Below are 18,307 nucleotides of genomic sequence, written 5' to 3' on the forward strand. Positions count from 1 at the left end.
TCCTAGCTACTTAAGCAAGGATGCACTTGGTTCTTTAGATAGAAATACGGCTGTTTGGTACATGCAGGATAGGTTCGGCTTTCCCTAATTCTATGGTCAGAGAGCAACTTCTCTACTGTGGGTGTTTTCAAAGAGGACTTCTTATGGTATGGTGGAGAACACCCTCAACAATATCCTGAAGATATCTCAAAGAAGCACCTGCCGATGTAAACTGTCTGTCCTTCACTTCACACAACTCACTAAGAAGCCAGAGGCTCCAAGCTACGAAGAAACTCCATGCAACAGTAACAGAGGTGGCAGATCACACATGGGGGTTTTGCTCTGTGCGTTCAGAGACCAGGTGGAAACCAGGAGTCTGATGCTTAGAATGCACGCTCCCGGCGCTCTGTAATTCCACCTGTCTGCCTCACCCAAAGAGCACAGAGGGGACGAAGGGAGCTCGATGCTAGTCAGTTATCACCATCATTAAAAGATTGTTTATTTAAAAAAATTTTCCTAATTACAAAAGAGATATATTCACTGTTGAAATGTTTTCAAAAGTTTCAAAACATTTCCTTCCCCCCACCCCACCCCCTGCCCCGGGGTTATTTATTTATTTATTTTTAGTTCTTTCGAATTTTATTTTCATTTAAAACATTTTTTATTATTTACTATTAGCATATTCATTCTTACGAATCTCAATTTTTCTTTATGCCCTTTACCCAACCTATCATTCCCCAACCCCCCTCCCTTCCTCTTCCCCATCTCTAGTATCCTTAGGATTGTTTTCTCCTTCTGAAAGTTCAACATATTGTTGTGGTCTTTTTTTTCTTCCTTTCCTTTCCTTTTCTTCTCAGCATCCAGTTATGAGTGAGAACATGCGGTATTTCTCTTTCCTTGTCTGGCTTATTTCACTTAACATTTTCTCCAGACTCATCCATGTTGCTGCAAATGGCAGAATTTCATTTTTTTTATGGCTGAGGAGTATTCCATTGTGTATATGTACTACTTTTTCCTTATCCAGCCATCCATTGATGGAAACACTTCGGCTGGTTCCATATTTTGGCTATTGAAAGAAAAACATGGAATGTTTCATGAATTTGTCATCCTTGCGCAGGGGCCATGCCGATCTCTGTATTGTTCCAATTTTAGTATATGTGCTGCTGAAGCCAGCACCAAAATATTTCCTAATTATAAAAGTGATAACATTTTTTGGAACTTTTTGAAAATAATACTATATAATAAAATCATCTTGGAGAATAAAACCCATCATTAATCCACCACTTAGAGAGAACTATGTAAGTACACACTGTACACAAATGCAGTATATAAGCTTTTGTATAAGCTTAGTGTTCTGTTTTGCTACAGGCATCCCTCCCCCCCATATAATCACAAACATATTAAAATTGAGTACTTAGTTCAAGACGCTTTGCACAAGGTGCTGTCCCAGCCCCCAACCCAGGGAAGTTCAATGTGTACCACCTGCGGGGTGGGTCCTGTTTCCATTGGCACATTCTGCAGCTTTGGAGCTCATCACAGGTTTTCAACCAGGGGACGTGATTTGCACTTGAGAAGTGGACATGGAGGAACGGGCCAAACAACAGCCCAAGGGCGAGCCACACAGCTGCCCCCTGCTGCCACTGTGCACCCCAGGGTAAGCCAGCCGTAGCAGGAGGGGAGGCATTAGGGGCATGTCTGGCCCTAGAGGGGACGTGGAAGTCTCGTGGGCTAACACACTTCTCTAAAGCCCTGTGCAAAGTGTGAAGCTTGTGACAAGTGAGGGGGTACTGTTATTCCTTTGGGGACCTTTAAATGTGTTTGTTTCAGATACCACCAGAATCAGCAAAGAATACCCTCGACACCACAGCATGGTCAGCCCGGACAGACAAGACCACTCCTACCAATGTCCAGGAGGAAAGGGACTTGGGGAAGGTTGGGGAGGGCAGGGTGGGGCGGCCACTTACTGAGCACTTGCTGAGTGCCAGGTACTTTCCTTACAGCATCTCATGAATCGAGGTGGCCACACAGGAGAGGGCTTGCCCCGTGACTTAGAGCCCCATCTCCTCGTGGCTGCCTTTAGTAATTTTACAAAAACGAACGTGACAAGGAAACCCCCAAATTCCCAGTATCATCCCCAAGAATGAGTCTCTCAGCCTCTCTCTCAGTGAGTCTATTTCTCCTTCTTCTCTTCCTGCTTCTCTCTCTCCTTATCCTTTCTTGACCTCCCTCCACTCTCCTTTATCCCTCTTTATTTTTTTCTTTTTATTTTCCTGAAAACTCAAGAAAATATCAAGCAAAGGAAGGAAAGGCCTGGAGACTTAAAATAAAAAAAAAAAATCACTTAGAAAAGGAAGGCAGTGAAGGCTGACAAGGAATGTCCAAAGAAGGCCTCCCTGTGGGGCCAAGCGGAGGGAAGAGAAGGGCTGACCCAGGCCCCCAGGGCTCTGGATGAGTCTAATTAGCACTAGGGGCTGATAGCAAAAGCAAATGTTCCAGTTTTCAGCACAGACCTCATACTGGGCCCATCAGCAGCTGGAGTTCAAAGCTGCTCAATTCCTGTTGCCATGAAATTTATGACAGGCCCCTCCAACATGTTAACCAAATGCACATCTTGCAGACACCATTGTTCTCCAGGGAAGCTGAGAAAGCTTTGCCCAGAGACCACAGACCCACTAATAGGGCCTGGAGCCCAGTCCTACTCACAGGAAGAGGGTCTGGAATAGCAATCAAGGGTCAAGGAAATCCTGGACTCAATTCACAGGAGGGATGTCTCCAGCTCAGAAGAGCCAGGGAAACAGCCATCTGGCCAGCTTCTTCTACAGCTCTGCTCCCAGGGGAGTAGTGGGCATGCCATGGACTGCAACCGCCCTGCTTTAAAAGCAGCCCTAATTGGGCTTTCTGCTGCGCTGGCCAGTAGGAGCCAGCTGAGGACATGGCTCTTCACCTCTTCTCCAGACGTCAAAGTGGTGAACACATGTGCCCGGTGCAGAGCTTACATCATTTATAGCCACTTCATCACTTCCTGAAATACCACGGCTAACTTTCTGACAATTTAATAATGACGCCTGGCTTTCTGGTAGGAACTTTCAGCCAAGGTTTTTGACCTGGGACTAAATATTTTCTCTTTAGACACAACAGTGGTGAAGCCAACTAATACTTCTTGAAGATCTGGGAAAAAGGGCAGTAGATTAATGAAGATGGGAGTCAGCAAGGAGCTCCCTATAAAGCCAGGGGAGGGTAGAAACCCAAGGCATGGACTCGGATGCTCCCAGGTGCTGAGGCCTCTGTCCTACCCTAAGGCCAGGCTGGTGTCAACCATGGTTCTGGGCTCAGGTCTGGGATGCGCAGGTGCACTTTAGTGGAGCAGCAGGCCTGGTTTGCAGGGATGGAACTCCAAGCTCACGCATGAGGCAACGTGCGAACTTGCAAAACTAACTATGGTGTGCAGGAGAGGCTGGCACCGAGGCTTACACCCAGGGTGGCAGAAGTGCTAAGCCTGGGCTGAGAGAAGTAAATGGCCTCAAAACATGCAACTGTCCAGACAGACGCTGGCGAGCAGGGACCCTACTGCCCTGGGCATTTGCCGGGGTAGGCGGTGAGAATAGTGATTCTTTGAGCTTTTCTAACTAATCCTGAAGAGGAAAGTTTTCAAATGAGCCGTGAAGACTGCAGAGTACCGAAAATCCCACTTAGGTTTATAGCAGGAGTAGGAGATTCATCTTATTCTCAAGTATTACTGACCCATGAGGGGACCTCAATTTTGCTGTTTTGGGAATGTGGGTGTGCTGGTGGAGGTGACATAAATATAACCCGTAACACATTCACTATTAACACCAAGAACAGTGGATATCTTGTAAAGAACACGAAATAGTTTGAGAACAGTTCAGCTGCACGGTACCATCATTCAGAGAGAAGGGGCATTGGTTTTTGTTATGGGGTGAAACAGAGAAGAGTAACTAAGCGGCGCCGCAGCTCCTCCTGCCACTCCACTCCATGATGGGGTCAGGGGGAGCCATTTTTGTCACTACCATCCCCCAACCCCAAGTTTCTCAATTTACCATGAGAACTCTTATACTTAAAAGATACATATTTTTCCTATAACACTATCCCTGAACACAGATTTACTAATTCTTCAGCAATCTTTTCCAATACCAGCTAATTTTGACCGTATTTGATTTTTACCTTTCCTTGATCTTAAACCGGCTTTACACTCTATCCACCGCTCCACCCCCATTTAGAGGCAAGGACACCATATTGTCTCATTAAACCTCAAAACAATCCAATCGGGTGAGCATTATTAGTCTTTATTTTCAGATGAGGAAACTAAACTAAAGCTTAGATAACCTTGCCAATGGACACATAGCTAGAAAGGACTAGAACTGAAATTTTATCTCACTTTTCTCTGATTTCAAGAGAATGAAGAGCTGTAGAAAATTAGGGCACTACTCAAGTCCAGGAAGACAAATGCTGAGAAGGCACGTGATCAAAACCTACAAACCACGCTGACAGCAGGGAGGCAGAACACTTGACTTGTTAAGCAGCTTCTAGTAATCAGAAAGGGGCACTTTCAGGAGAAGCAGGAGGAAGTATTACTTTATTTGGGGGAAGAGTAGGGAACTGTGCATATGGAACTTATTATTCCCAGAAGGGAGCAATGGCTGACAAATACAGATAGACACAAAAGAGATTTCTATGTGTCCATGGATGATGGTTAATTGGGGAGTAGCTGGAAGTAGAGTCTGGCTGACCCGATGCCGCCATGCCTTCCACTAGGCACCATCCCCCCACCAGTGCCCTGCACTCATGCTCAAGAGGCAGGAGTTTCTTGCTCAGAGCAGGGCAAAGATGGACTCATGAATTGCTTTTGCAGCTTTAAACAAGATGCTGGGGGGGTGGGGGGAGCAAGGGTTAGGGGAACCTAAGGAAACATCTGAACCAATTTAATTCCCTCTGATCATTTCCTCCTTTGGGCAAAACCCAAGGGGCATCGGATGTGATGGAACCAAACTCAAAGAAAAGTATTGGTAAAGGAGCAGCAAACCTATTTTCTACTTTCCTACAAAGATATTGATTATTAATAACCCAGTACGTGTGTGTGTGTGTGTGATGGGAAAACAGATACACAGAGAGAAAGTCACTGGTGGTATTTCACCCCAGTGGGGTTTATCCTACTTGTGATATTCTGAACGCAAAGGCAGAATTTGCATGACTTTTCGTATCTTTTTCTATTCCAACAGAGGGAAGGAAATCAGAACATAAACAGAAATACTTCTCCAGGTTCAGATTCCATATAGGGTACCTGAGCTTAGAGTTTTGTTTTGTTTTGGGCAGCTGGCTGGAACATGGCTTAGTTTTTAACTAAGTTTTTAACTAAGTTTTTAACTAAATCCACATTTTAACAATGTGGATTTTCTGATGTTGGACTATGGTGATAATGATGATGATGGTGACCATTATTATTATTAGCAGCCACTATTTAATAGGTTGTCTACTAATTGCAAGTGCTATGCCCAGCATTTTATAGAGAAGTCTATCTAAGCCTCACAATAATCCTGTGCAGCAGTCATTACTATTCCAGTCTTACAGATGAGGAAAGAGAAGCTGGAGGTTAAGGTTGTTCAATGCCGCTAAGTCAGTAAATGGCAGAGCCGAAACCAGAACTCGTGGCTGGCTTCCTCTAAAGCACTTGCTCTTTCTAACACACCGTGCTGTCACTTCAGAGAGAGAGGGAGGGAGAGAGAGAGAGAGAGAGAGAGAGAGTGTGTGTGTGTGTGTGTGTGTGAGTTGAGGGGCACCTTCCGCAGTCAAGACAATTCTTTCATGAAATTCTCAGGGGCATTTTAGAATTAAAAGGGCTAAAAGTCCCAAAGGCACAGAGCTTTAATTAGCAAGAAGGCTTTAGGAATCTAACACAAAACCGCAGTGAAATCATGTGAAGCATGGACTAAAACCATCATCTGTGAGTACCCATCTAAAGATGCACAATGTACACATTTCAACTTGGCCTCTTATCTTTATCCAGCTCCTGCCGGGAACACTACCTCTTCCTGCAAAAGGCACGGGGAGGAGTGAAGCAGGTGTGAGACTCCCTAGGTAGCCTGCCAATCTGCATTCTAGACTTATTATGGATTAAAATAAGATGGGAATGGGAGGGCAAGGTACTGGACAAAGAAGATGACTTCCTCCCCACTAACCTCCTCTTGCTCCTCACAACCCTTCTCCAGCCCCCAGTTGCTCCTGTTACCCTAACTTGGCCTTAGGAGTTTTCAGCAAAAAAACAATTAAGAAAATTGTAGGTCATGATTTCCTTTGAAGATGGAAAGCCAAACCTCCCCTCTCTCTTTTAATACTTAATAATTTGATTTCAAGGAGACAGATCATTTCTTTCTTTCACATCTTCAAACCAGAAAGCCCCTTATTCTAATTACACCCTCTTAGGTGTCAACTAGCATTTTGAAAATACTTCACCTCCAATTTCCATTCATGAAGTAAACAAGGATATCTACTTGGCTCTCATCAGCCGGCTTTGAATCTGATTCAAAACAAAAACGGCTGTGAGAGTTAGGGCGAGTCCTGCTGGATGGGGAATTCTGTTTTGGCTTTGTTGGAGGAACAGCCCCGTTAGAGCCCAGGGCTACCAGCCTTTGCAGTCTCTGTGTGTCTCTATTCTCTTTATAAATATCAAAATTGTTAGGTAAAGTGGGTTGGCAGGAAACCCTCAATCTACCCTCAGGAAAAAATGCTTCCTCTTTTTGAGTCTTTGAACCGTAATCCCTTCAAACCCTCCAAACTGAGTAGCTGTAATCACTACTAGAGATGATTGTTTTTCTAGAACACTTTATGTCCTCAGAACTTTTGACAGATGCCTTTTTCAACTGCAGTTTGCAGATGCAGTCTGGGTGGATGAAGTATAACTGAGGCATATGTAGGTAAATTTAAGGCAAAGCTCAACAGTCTTGAAAATGTAGAAGTGAATTTGTAGCTGGAACTTTGTCCCATGACAAAAATGTGACTCTTTCCTTATCCATCTGAATTTTATATTGATGATTTTTTATTGCCCTTAGATAAAAGCCTTGCAGTCAAGATTATATTTCAGAGGAAAGATACTGATATGTTAAGAGAGTGGTGGGATTACGGGTAATTATCTTTCATAATTTTCCAAATTTCATAAAATGAGTATTTTAGAGTTTGAAAACAAACACTATTTAAAACTAAAACCTCACAGCATTATAAACATAGTTAAAGCTTAAACAGCTTTTATTTTTAGTGTTTTACTCATGGATAGAACTGTAGTGTTACAGAAGACTGGCATCTAGGAATCTAGATTTGAATCTGCACAAGAAAAATCAAGTTACGGTCTCATGTTTTATCATGAAAAGGGGATAAGGAGGAAGGAGACAAAATATTTAAGCAAGACAGAAGATACTCAGATGAAAGATGTTTGGTAAGAAATGACCTCAGGCGTGGCCACTAGGGACAGAAACCTCACCCCCCCACACACCTATTAATAGCAACAGATCCCAGAAAGAACGCAGCCTATTTGACCCACTCCATTTCCAACCACTACACTTAAGACATTTATCTTTTATTGAAAGAGCTCAGCAGGGAATCTGCTTTCTGAAGATGGCAGAGACTATGAGAAGGATGAAGTCTGGGCCAGAGACTCCCATGAGTTTCCCCAAACCCAGGTTCTTTTCCCTCCTGGGTACAGAGACTACATTTCCCAGCTCCCCTTGCAGTTGGGTGTGACCATGTGACCAGGTTATGGCCAATGAGCAGAAGTGATGGCTCTACTTCCAGGCTTGGTCCATAAAAACCTCCCCTGTGCAATCTCCTTTCTCTTTCCCTATCTGCTGGCTGAATGGAGAGAACTCCTCCAAGGACATGGAGGAGGCAGGAGCCACAGGATGGAAGGAGCCTGGGTCCTTGAATAACCACATGGAAAGAAGCCTCAGGCCAGGAACACCTGCACAGACTTTCAGTAAACAAAATTGAGGGCTTATCTGTCACAGCAGGGAGTATTACTCTAATGCCAAGCCTGAAGTCTGAACAGTATTTGGGGGTTGGTTAGAATTTCTGATGTGGGAGAAATCCTCATACTACATCACATCCTTTTCTTCCTTTCTCCCATTGCCTCTTCCAGGAACCTCATGCAACACATCCTACACTTATTATCTGAAATCAATCTGGTCCTGATTGGAAGGCTCCACTTTAAACCCATGCTCCTCAGCTTGAGGCATGTTCTGTCATTTGCCATGGTGGAGGGGTTGTGTCAAACTCACAAACCTCTACAGGGGAGGTAACAGTCTTTTGGGGTGAGGAGTGACCTGTCCTTGCTCTGAATGTTTATAAGATCAGCTTTGTAACCAAGCAAAGTACTTTGTAGGAACAAAGGCTGCTTCTTCAACTCTAAGTCTCAGAATTGGACAAAAAAATAAAGCAGTGCTTGCCACAATGGACAGCAGGCAGGGCACAGCTGTTTTGCTGGGAAAGATACAGTGGATGTGAATTTACTGGGTTCTCAAAACCCTCTGGACAAGAATCACAAAGGCATGATAGCACCATAACTACTGTAACTTCAGTCTTCTTGATACAGAAGACGGGTGCCCTGTAGTTTTTCCAAATTGCCACAATCTTGTATTTCACCAGTTGCAAAGTCTTAAATCAATACTGCTAGAAAACAAACAAACCGTCCCATGACCCCCCTGGCCTGGAATATCTTGATCAAATCTCATTATCACCGGGGGCTTCTCATCCATCCTTTAGTTTTACTGGTGAAGTATTACACATAAAACAACTTTTTACAGCAGCCCCCACAAAGGGTTTTAAAATTTCTTTTAAAAGTAGCACCAGTTCATTGTAGAAATCTTAAGTCTTAAGAAAATTACTTGCCATGTTATCACTGAGAAATAACCAGTTTTTATAGAACATTTTACACGTGCTTATTTTTAGTAGTTTTCCTTTCGCGTCCTTTGTATAAAGGATCATGTTTCCATGACCTCCTTTCCCTTGTATTTAGAATATATGTACTCTCTTTTTAATCAGTGATGATTTAAATTAAAAAATTTTTAAACTTATTTTCTCTAATTATTCATATTAAGACTGAAATCAGATGTTCCATTAGATAATAAATTTAGCAGACTTTTACTTCCTCATTCCTCTTGTCCCCAGTTACCAGTTTCTATTACTATAATCTGATTTCATATCTGTATTATATTACTTTTATATCTAACTTCTATTTTAATAATTAATTCTGACATCTGTACTAGAATAACTAAATCGACAACAGTTACTTGGACATGTTATCACTGGTTTTTGTACATATTTTCCCCATTCTGGGGCTTTTTATCTTAATATAGCTGTTATCTATCTGATTAAGATCTTTGAACATTTTTTTTTTCCAGGACAGGCATGTGAGAAGTATGTTTTCATAATGAAACATGTGTCTGAGAACATCTTTCTGTGTCTCATTCACGTTCATGGCTTTGCAAATGAATTACAACTTGGGTCACAATCTGTAGAACCTATAGGCCTCCCACCACTGACTTCTGGCTTGTAGTTAATGAGAAATCTGAAGCTAGATTTATTATATTCTTTTATAAATAACATGTTTTTATTTTTATCTTGATGCTTATACGACCTTTTCTTTGTAATAAAAACTAGTTAAAGTATGTTGAAGTTAATGCTTTCAAGTTTAAGGACACATGTTTTGCAGCTTAAGAAAGTTCTTTTTAGTTATTTCTTCCATGATTCTATCAACCTTAGTTTGCTTTCTTTTCTTCTTTTGGAATTATTATCTGTATACTGGATCACCTAGTTCTGTTTTCCTGATTTCTTTTTTCTAGTTATTTTTGTCTTTGTGTCCTGAGTTCTGGAATAAATCTCCCAGTTCATTTTTTAAATTTCACTATAACGTACTGTAATATCCAATCTGCTGCTCACTGGTGAACTGTAGGCTCAAAACTGGTCCCCATATTCTTTCATCTCTTGCAGCTGTTTTTTTTACTTGTTTCATAGATGTAATGTCAGCTTCAGTCTTGAAGACACAAATTAGAGATTATCCAACATCTTTGCCCATTTCTTAGGAGTTAAGACATTCATTGAAATTCCTCAAGTGTCTTCTTGTGTAATGAATCTTTCCATGTGGGCAGCAATTTCTTGCATCATTATCTTTACAGAGAAAGATCTACCTTGCCCAGTATGATGGGGAGTTAGGGTGAGTTCCATCTGAGACTATGGCCCTGTTCAATATTTTGGGCCCAGATAAAGATAGAAAAGGGAAAGTTTAATTGTAGTGCCTTCAAATAGCTAAGAAATCTGTTTGGTACATCAGGAGACAACAGGTATAGCAAAGAATTTTATCTTTGGACTGGAAAGTGTTTTGATTTTTCCCCTGTGTATGCCAGGTGCCTGTGCCAGGTGTGAGAGCCAACTGAGTTCATCACTCCCTGTGGTCCTGCATCCTTTCTTGAGGCATTGATAGGGTCCAGATGGCCCACTCCCAGCCACATTGCCACATGGACCATACTTGCTCCCATTCCCTGGTCTTCCAAGGTTGGGCTATTGGTGAGATATCCTGCTTGTGAAAATCCTGTCTCTCTTGCTGGACTGGGGTAGGATGGCTCCCATCTGTACAGTCACTGGCAGAAATTCTTCAGAGCTTCTAGTACTGACATAAGTTTAGAAACAGTTTCCTATGCCACTGATCATTCACTTCAATGAGTACGCAAGGGCAGACTGGGGAAAGGAGGAGTAAAAAGTGATAAGCTCTAGTCTTCCTTCATTTTCCTCTAGTTTCCCCTTCATTATCTTACATTTTCTACATATGTGCACACAGGGTGACCAATGTTACAGTGCCACACCACCCCCACCGGCCAATTAAAAAGTTTCTTCAGGAAGCTGTTTTAAAAATGAGTGTATTCTCAGTTCTCCCTATGGGAATCCCCAGCAAAGTGTCAGCAAGTACTTTTGCATGCTCAGAGAGCAGACTCGTTCCCACTGGTGGGCGTTTGAGCTTTACCTGGCCAATACCCCGCAGAGCTGCAATCTCACCCCTTTCCTAAGTCTGCCAGCGTTCCTAGTGAGAAAAATTCGGTGCAAACGTTCCTGCTCCTTCCATGATCTAATCTAAAGGCTCTTCCTTGTAAAAAAAAAAGTTGGGAATTTCTGGTTTAAACTCCCCAGGCTGAGTGTAAACCAACCACTTGGGAACTTTGTTCTTAAAAGGAGAAATGTTAGGGGATTCCAGGGTCATTTTACCTCTTAATAGTTTCTCCAAGCCATACTGGTTCAGAAACAAAGACCTTATATTTTGATGAAAAATTTCTTTCATAACAAAAGCAAAAGAAATGAAGCCCTAAAGAGTCCTGTTTCACAAAATTCTCCCCTAGCCCAGAGATGGAATATCAGAGTTGAGGTGCTCACATCTGACTTTCTAGCTAGCCAGAACCCTGCACACAGTGTCCCTGAGAAGGGGCACCCAGCCTGTGCTCAACTCTCGTACTGCACAGGGGCTCCCTACCACCTAAGGCATCTCATTCTACATGGGGCAGCTCATTGTTAGGAGGCTCTCCTGTAAACCACGCTGACGTCTGCCTCCCTGAAACCTCTGCCTAGAGGTGTGAATTACGTCATTGGAAGCCACACAGAATAAGCCTCCCTCTTCTATACAGCAGTCCTTTCATGTATCTGCAGACGGCCACCAAATCTTGAGTCTTTGTGGTCCTAAACTCCATGTGAGAGCCAGCCTCCAAGATGGCTCCCAATGATCCCTACCTCCTGGTATCCACAGCCTTGTGAAGTCCCCTCCCACACTGTTTCAGGATTGGTCCGTGTGACCAATAGAATATAAATGGTATGTGCCTTCAGAGACTAGGTCATAAGAGGCCCTATAACTTCTTCTGCCTCTCTCTCTCTCTCTCTCTCTCTCGGATTGCTCACTCTGGGAGAAACTAGTTGCCAGGTCATCAGGACACTTAATGGAGAGGTCCACATGGCAAGACTGAGGCCTGCAGCCTACAGCTATGTGAGGGAGCCATTCTCCAGCTCCAGTCAAGCCTTCAGATGACAGTGCAGCCGCAGCTGACATCTTGACAGCAACCTCAACGAGAGACCCTGACCCAGAACCTCCCAGCTAAGTCACTTCTCAACTCCTCTCAGAACCTATGTGAGATAATACGAGGGTACTTTATAAAGTTCCCTCATATATGGAAAGATTCATATTATCTTTCAATTCTATTTTTCCACAAACTTGTTGAAGTACCCTGGTAAATGTTTACTGATTGAAGCTGCTACATATTAGGGTAATTTGTTACACAGCAATAAATAATTAATATATACTTTGAGTTCTGAAAGCGAGAAAGTTTATAAACTTTTTACCTCAGAACGAATTCTGACTTTTTTTTAGTGCCCTTCTTAAAATAGTCCACTACAGGGCGACAGTGATGACAACAACAACAAAAGCATTTACCAAATGCTTTGAGTGTTGGCCTCTGTGCTAAGAGTTGTACACATACCATCTAAGCTAATTCTCATAAAAGCCCTGTGACATAGCTTCTATTATTCTACCAATTTTTACAGATGAGGAATATAGGTTTAGAGAGGTTTAGGACGTTTTCCAAAGGCATAGAGCTAGGGAGAGGTACAGGGAAAACCCCATAATGGGCAGTGTCACCTAGAGTCCTTGCTCTAAAACTCTGGGCTATGGGAACAGAGTACAGTAGGAACACCATCTCCCATGACCTGATTTCAGCACTAAAATAATTGAAATCTCCATCAATTTTGCCAGCAGTCCTGGAATGCTTTTGGGTTATACAAGCTTGTGGTCAACTAAGGCCTCTAGCTTTTTCTCCATTTAAACTGCTGTCAAACTTGGCCTCATAGCTTTTCTAATTAAATCAGTATTCTTAACCTAAATACTAACTGTTAAGTGTGTCACTGCTCAACTTAACCTGGTTCTAGCTCAATACATTTTTTTTCCTTTTGAGTTTTTATTCTATCATTCAACACTTCAGCTATCATTCTGGGCATCATGTCGCCTCTAAATTTGATAAATTTGCCCTACATGTCTTCCTTTAATTTACTCATAACATTCTCAATAGGAAAGGAGGATAAATCCCAGTGGCATAACCTGGAGGTCCCCTTCCAGGACAAAACAAATATATCAGTGAATGCTTTCTGAGGATGCTCTGGTTAAAAACTTCCTGCACCTCCCAAAAGCTCACAGGTAAACCTATGTAGGATATGCCTGGGAATCCATTCATTTAAGGAGGTCACTGTCTCTGTTACATCTCACCAACTAGACAACTGTGAACTCTTTTAACCCATATTTCTCCATTTTGTCCAACTGCATACTTGGATTTTGTCACATGCCTCGCTGCAATCAAATTGCATTATCTTGGTAGCATTATCCTGGTAGCATTTCCCACATCAGTCCTGCAATGCTAGGAAAGAAGTAAAGTTAATCTGCTGTGACTCATTTTTGGTAGATTCATTCAAGGGCCCAGGTTTTCATTCTCTAGCTGCTGTAATAATTTGGTCTAGAATTTTCCTGGGAGTATTAAGATTTATCATCTATATTCTAAAGAATTTTCAGGCATTTTTACATATTTCAAGTCAGAAACATATTTATCTTTTTCCATTCTCTGAGTAATTTTTACATTTGCTACATTTACATTTGCTTAGAAATCATCAATGGGGGTGGATTTTTCCTACAAGTTTCCTCAGTCCACTGAGGTGTCATTCATCTGCACCTTTGAAAAGCAGATGCGTTTATGGCATTAGATGGTCTTTTACTAGGATCCTCGCTCAGCCTTCTACTATTTACTGTTTGTTTTATCTCTCATCTTGACAGAAAATGTGAAAGCGAAATTATAGTCAGTAGTAGTCTCTTTCTTGTCCTGTACTAACTTTATTCTACCTGCCCCAAGGAATGAACTTATTCCTTCCTTTTTTTACTTGTCTATTCCCAAATATAGCTTTAGAAAGCACTTTGTTGTGTGGCCAATAACCATGTGGGCTTCTTTCTGTCCTTCAGTTTTCCTGACATTCTCATAAACACCTGCTAGCAACCAGAGTAACACCTGCCACCTAGGCGGCACCAACATGCCTGTTCACTCAACAAAGTGCCTTCCTTACCGTTCTTTGTCACCTCTTGTGACATGTCCTTCTTGATTGTCTCTGCATAACTTATTCAATGATGTACCAGAGAATTCCCTCTGCAGAATGCGCTAGGGTTCTGTAAATATCTCTTCCCTTTCACTTTCTCATGCACCCTTGACTATAAACTCAGAGCTGTTGTGAGCCTCTCAACTACCCCCGACCATATCCCTTCTAGAATCCTACTTACGGGATCACATCTGATTTTTCTCTGAATCTTTGGAGACTCTGCTTTTCTGAAGTCGAACTATGCCTACTATTTGTTTCTTTCACTGCTACAGACTTCAAAATAGCACATATAGATGCCAACTTGTTGTCCTTTCTGGTCAGGCCTGCATTGAAAGAAGCAGGTGTCCCTGTTGTATTCTCTACCTTCTGAGTAATACACAACCAACAGGTATGTAAAGAATTTTTCAGGTGTTCAATTTGCAGCATGCTGAGATTTCCAGAAAATCTACCCATCTGACGTTTGCTGTCAAACCACATTCTATCCTTATGACTACTGTGTAATCAGGGTCCAGACAGTATTAATTACTTGGATAAGCCATATATCCATAGAACTAATCCATGATGACATTACTTTTGATATTCCCTTCTTTTTAGATGGAATTAAATGCCCACTTCTCTGCTGAGCACATTTGTTGATTTGGGGCTGCCCAGCAAACATTTCTCCACTTCCTAGCAGCACCCAGATTTTCTTTTAGGGAATTACCTCTTCCCCCACAGGTTGACACTAACTTACAACAATGATCAGATGTCTTACCTTCACTTTTCTCCTCTCTGCCTGGAATATGAATCTTGAGAAGAATGACAAAGAGATAATGTAGATGGAGTTCGTGCATCACAATGATGGCACGCTGAGCACAGTTTCTGTTTTGAGATGGAATCTGTAATTCCTGCCTCCCTAGAGCCATCTAATTACCGTTCATTCCTAAGTGTGATTCTCTAGCTTTCCTGCTAATTCTGTGGGCTCCCAAAAGCTTCCCAACAAGGTTGCTTTTGTTCAAGTTAGCCAGAATTGATTGCTGCAACCAAAGAACCCTAGATGATGTACTCAGAACAAGGTATATTCTTCCAATGACTTATTGCAATGCTGTTCCTTTTCACCAAATCTCCAGTGCCTGCAGGGCCATGGAATCGCCCATTCAACTCACTGGAATGATCCATTTACTTCAGTTTTTCAAACACATTTTCTTAACAAACCCACACGGCAGAAACTGAATTAAAATTGAAGGTTTGATCTATTCATTGCCCCCAAAGTGAGCTCTAAGTCTATAGTTACCCGAGGTCCTAAGTATCGATTTTAGTAATGCTGTGTTCTGCATCATTACTGCTCTTCTTTCTTAACTCAAGTTCATCCTTCCTAAATTGATAAATGTAACTTCGTAGCCCCTTTAATATTTTGTGAAATTAAAAAAATACATCCAGTATTATCTGAGGATTGAGAATCAATCCAAAGGGACTGAGTGCTGCTCAGTTTTTAAACTGCACCTGCCACCCTCCCCATAGCATCACCTCTACAGTTTTGAGTCTATATCTTCTCTCCCCCAAATGTCTGTTTAAGGACATAATCATCAGCTTGGTGGCTCTTTTGCCAAACATGTACTTACTTCCCCATATTTGTATGATACGACCCATCTCTTGCTGGAATTCTTATAGGCCATGGTCATATTTATATATTATGTTTACACAGGCAAGAACCCCATTTCGGTGGCTGGCTGTGTTGGCCATTCTCTATTATGTCTCAGATGGACGGTCAAGAAAGGCCAGATATCTACTAAGTAGCTACATCAGGGGCAACACTGTACCTTTCAGCAGGAAGTCACAAATCACTACCATGTTGCCTCTTCCTGGAATTGAGGACTCCTAGGATCTTCTATACTCCAGGTGTCAAGGTAATGGTATTTAAAAGGCAAAAGGTCACATAGTAAGTATCTTAATTAATGTGTCTTGAATCTATTTTTGCTAGCCCGCCGAGTCAGGAAGTCATTGCTTTCTACTGCCCGCTGGAGTGGATCTTTCTCACATGTATCCACTTGTGAGATACTTCCTGCATATGAAGGTCTATATTTTGCCTCCAGCCAACATGGCAAAAATGCCCTCTGTAAACCTAGATGGTGAAGCAATGAACATTCTGATTGATTCCACAGTGACCCTTAAGGGAAGGAAAGCACAGGAAACAAATGCAGGCTATTTTGCCTCCTTGGATTTTGTCTGGATATACCTCTCTATATACCTCTAGGGTATACTCCACTTGGTGGCACAAGACTCCCCCCAGAAGCAAAAAGAAAAAAAAAAAAACAAGCCATCTCAAAAACATGTAAGCAAATTCCACCCAGATTCTTACAAGTGCACCCCCTGCCTTCATTTATTTCTTGTTTTAAATAACTTTTGAAATTGCAAAAGCAACATATGTTCAAGGCAGAAAACTTGAGAGAGGATTAAAGCACAAAGAAAGAAAAAAACCCAAATCACCTGAAAGCGCATCACTCACAGATAACCACCATTAACACTTAGGAATATAGCTTTTGTTTTAATTCTGTACCCCACTGTGTCCCCAGCAGGGAATAAAATGATAGCATGAAGATTTCCCCAACTCAGTAAGTATTATACTACCAGGTAGTCTCTAATGGCTGAAGTTTTCCACTGATACATTTTATTTAACCAATCTTCTTTTGTTGGGCATTGTGACAGCTTCCTAATATCTCATTATTATAAGTAATACATGAAACAATTTTTCTACAGATGCATTCTTTCTTGTTTATTTGTAAGCGCTCTTTCAAATAGTAAGAACAATAACTCTGTATCCTGTTATATATATTGCAAATAATTTGTGGTTTGTGACTTCATTTTGTTTATGCAGAAGACACCTTGATGTTATGATTAGAGGCCTTCCCTTCCTTATGATTATATAAATATTTACCTATGTTTCCTTCTACTATTTCATTGTTTATTATTTAATTCTAAACCATCTATGATTTATTTTAGTGTATAATGTGTACTTTATTATTTTCTGAACAGCCAACCAATTATGCCAACCCCATTTATTGAATAATTCATCATTTCCTTATTGATCTGAAATGTTATCATACACTAAGTGCTTACCTTCTGGTTTTTCTATTTAGTTCCATTGACGTTCTGTCTATTTCTGTACCAATATTAAACTACTTATTTATTATAAACTTGTAATATGATTTAACACCTGAGTGTACAAACTTGTCATCCTCCCTTGCCCGCACCCCACATTTTTGAAAACGGTTTCAATATTCTTACCTGTTTATTTTTTTCTAGATGAACTTTAGAATCATTTATAAGTTCCCTCCCCCATATTCAAATTTTTGGAGACTGACATTACAAGGATACTCTAAGAAGTTCATGGAAAAATAGAATTAAAAAATAATATGAATCTTTTCATGAAATTTTGAAGTACCCTTGTATATTTATAAATTAATTTAGAGGTAACTGGCCCATTTACAGTAGGGAGTTTTCCAACTCACAAATGTGCTATGCTTCTCCATTTATTCAAATTTCTGCTTTGCACCCTGCAGTGAAGTTCCACGGAAGTCCTGCACACAACCACCATTCCTGGATTTATTTTTTCTATGTAATGCCCTTAGCTTACAGTTAACTATCCCCAATAGAATACGAAAAGGCCTCCAGTCACCACACCTGCTCAATCCCATGCCCTGGAGGCTGGAAGGGTGAACCAGGGCTGGAATGATGACCACATAAAGACACGGAGTTGGCAGCCTACGTCCTGGTAGTAGCTCCATCACACACACTCTTGATGACTGTGGCCATGTCACTCTCTTCCCCAGGTCTCACTTTATTCCTCTGTAAAATGAGGGGTTTGGTTTCTTTCAAATTAAAATTCTGATCCTATTGAAAAGGCAAAAAGGCGAGGGTGGAGGGTAGAGTTCTCTGAGGATGAGGCGCCCCATAGACATTCAAATGTTATGTCTATTACTAATGGGATGCTTAAGAGCTGAAGGAGTAAACAGTAAAGGGGTGATTGTTTAAATGTTAAATCTGAGAAAATTTAGAGACGGTGAGTTTGAACATGGGATCTTGAAAGGCACAGCCAATATGTGGAATCAGTCTCTCCATGTGGAACGTGTGCACGAGGGTGCAGAGGCGGGGTGGGGGGAGACAGACTGGATCTGATGCGGCT

The 18,307-nt window shown here is 41.6% G+C and overlaps 1 pseudogene; it reads right to left on the bottom strand.

Moving 5' to 3' along the window:
• Positions 1–1,055: 1,055 nt before the first annotated feature.
• Positions 1,056–1,155, bottom strand: LOC134363517 (U6 spliceosomal RNA; annotated as a pseudogene).
• Between the last annotated feature and the right edge of the window lie 17,152 nt (positions 1,156–18,307).

The sequence above is a fragment of the Cynocephalus volans genome, chromosome 14 (assembly GCF_027409185.1).
Source record: "Cynocephalus volans isolate mCynVol1 chromosome 14, mCynVol1.pri, whole genome shotgun sequence".
NCBI lineage: Eukaryota > Metazoa > Chordata > Mammalia > Dermoptera > Cynocephalidae > Cynocephalus > Cynocephalus volans.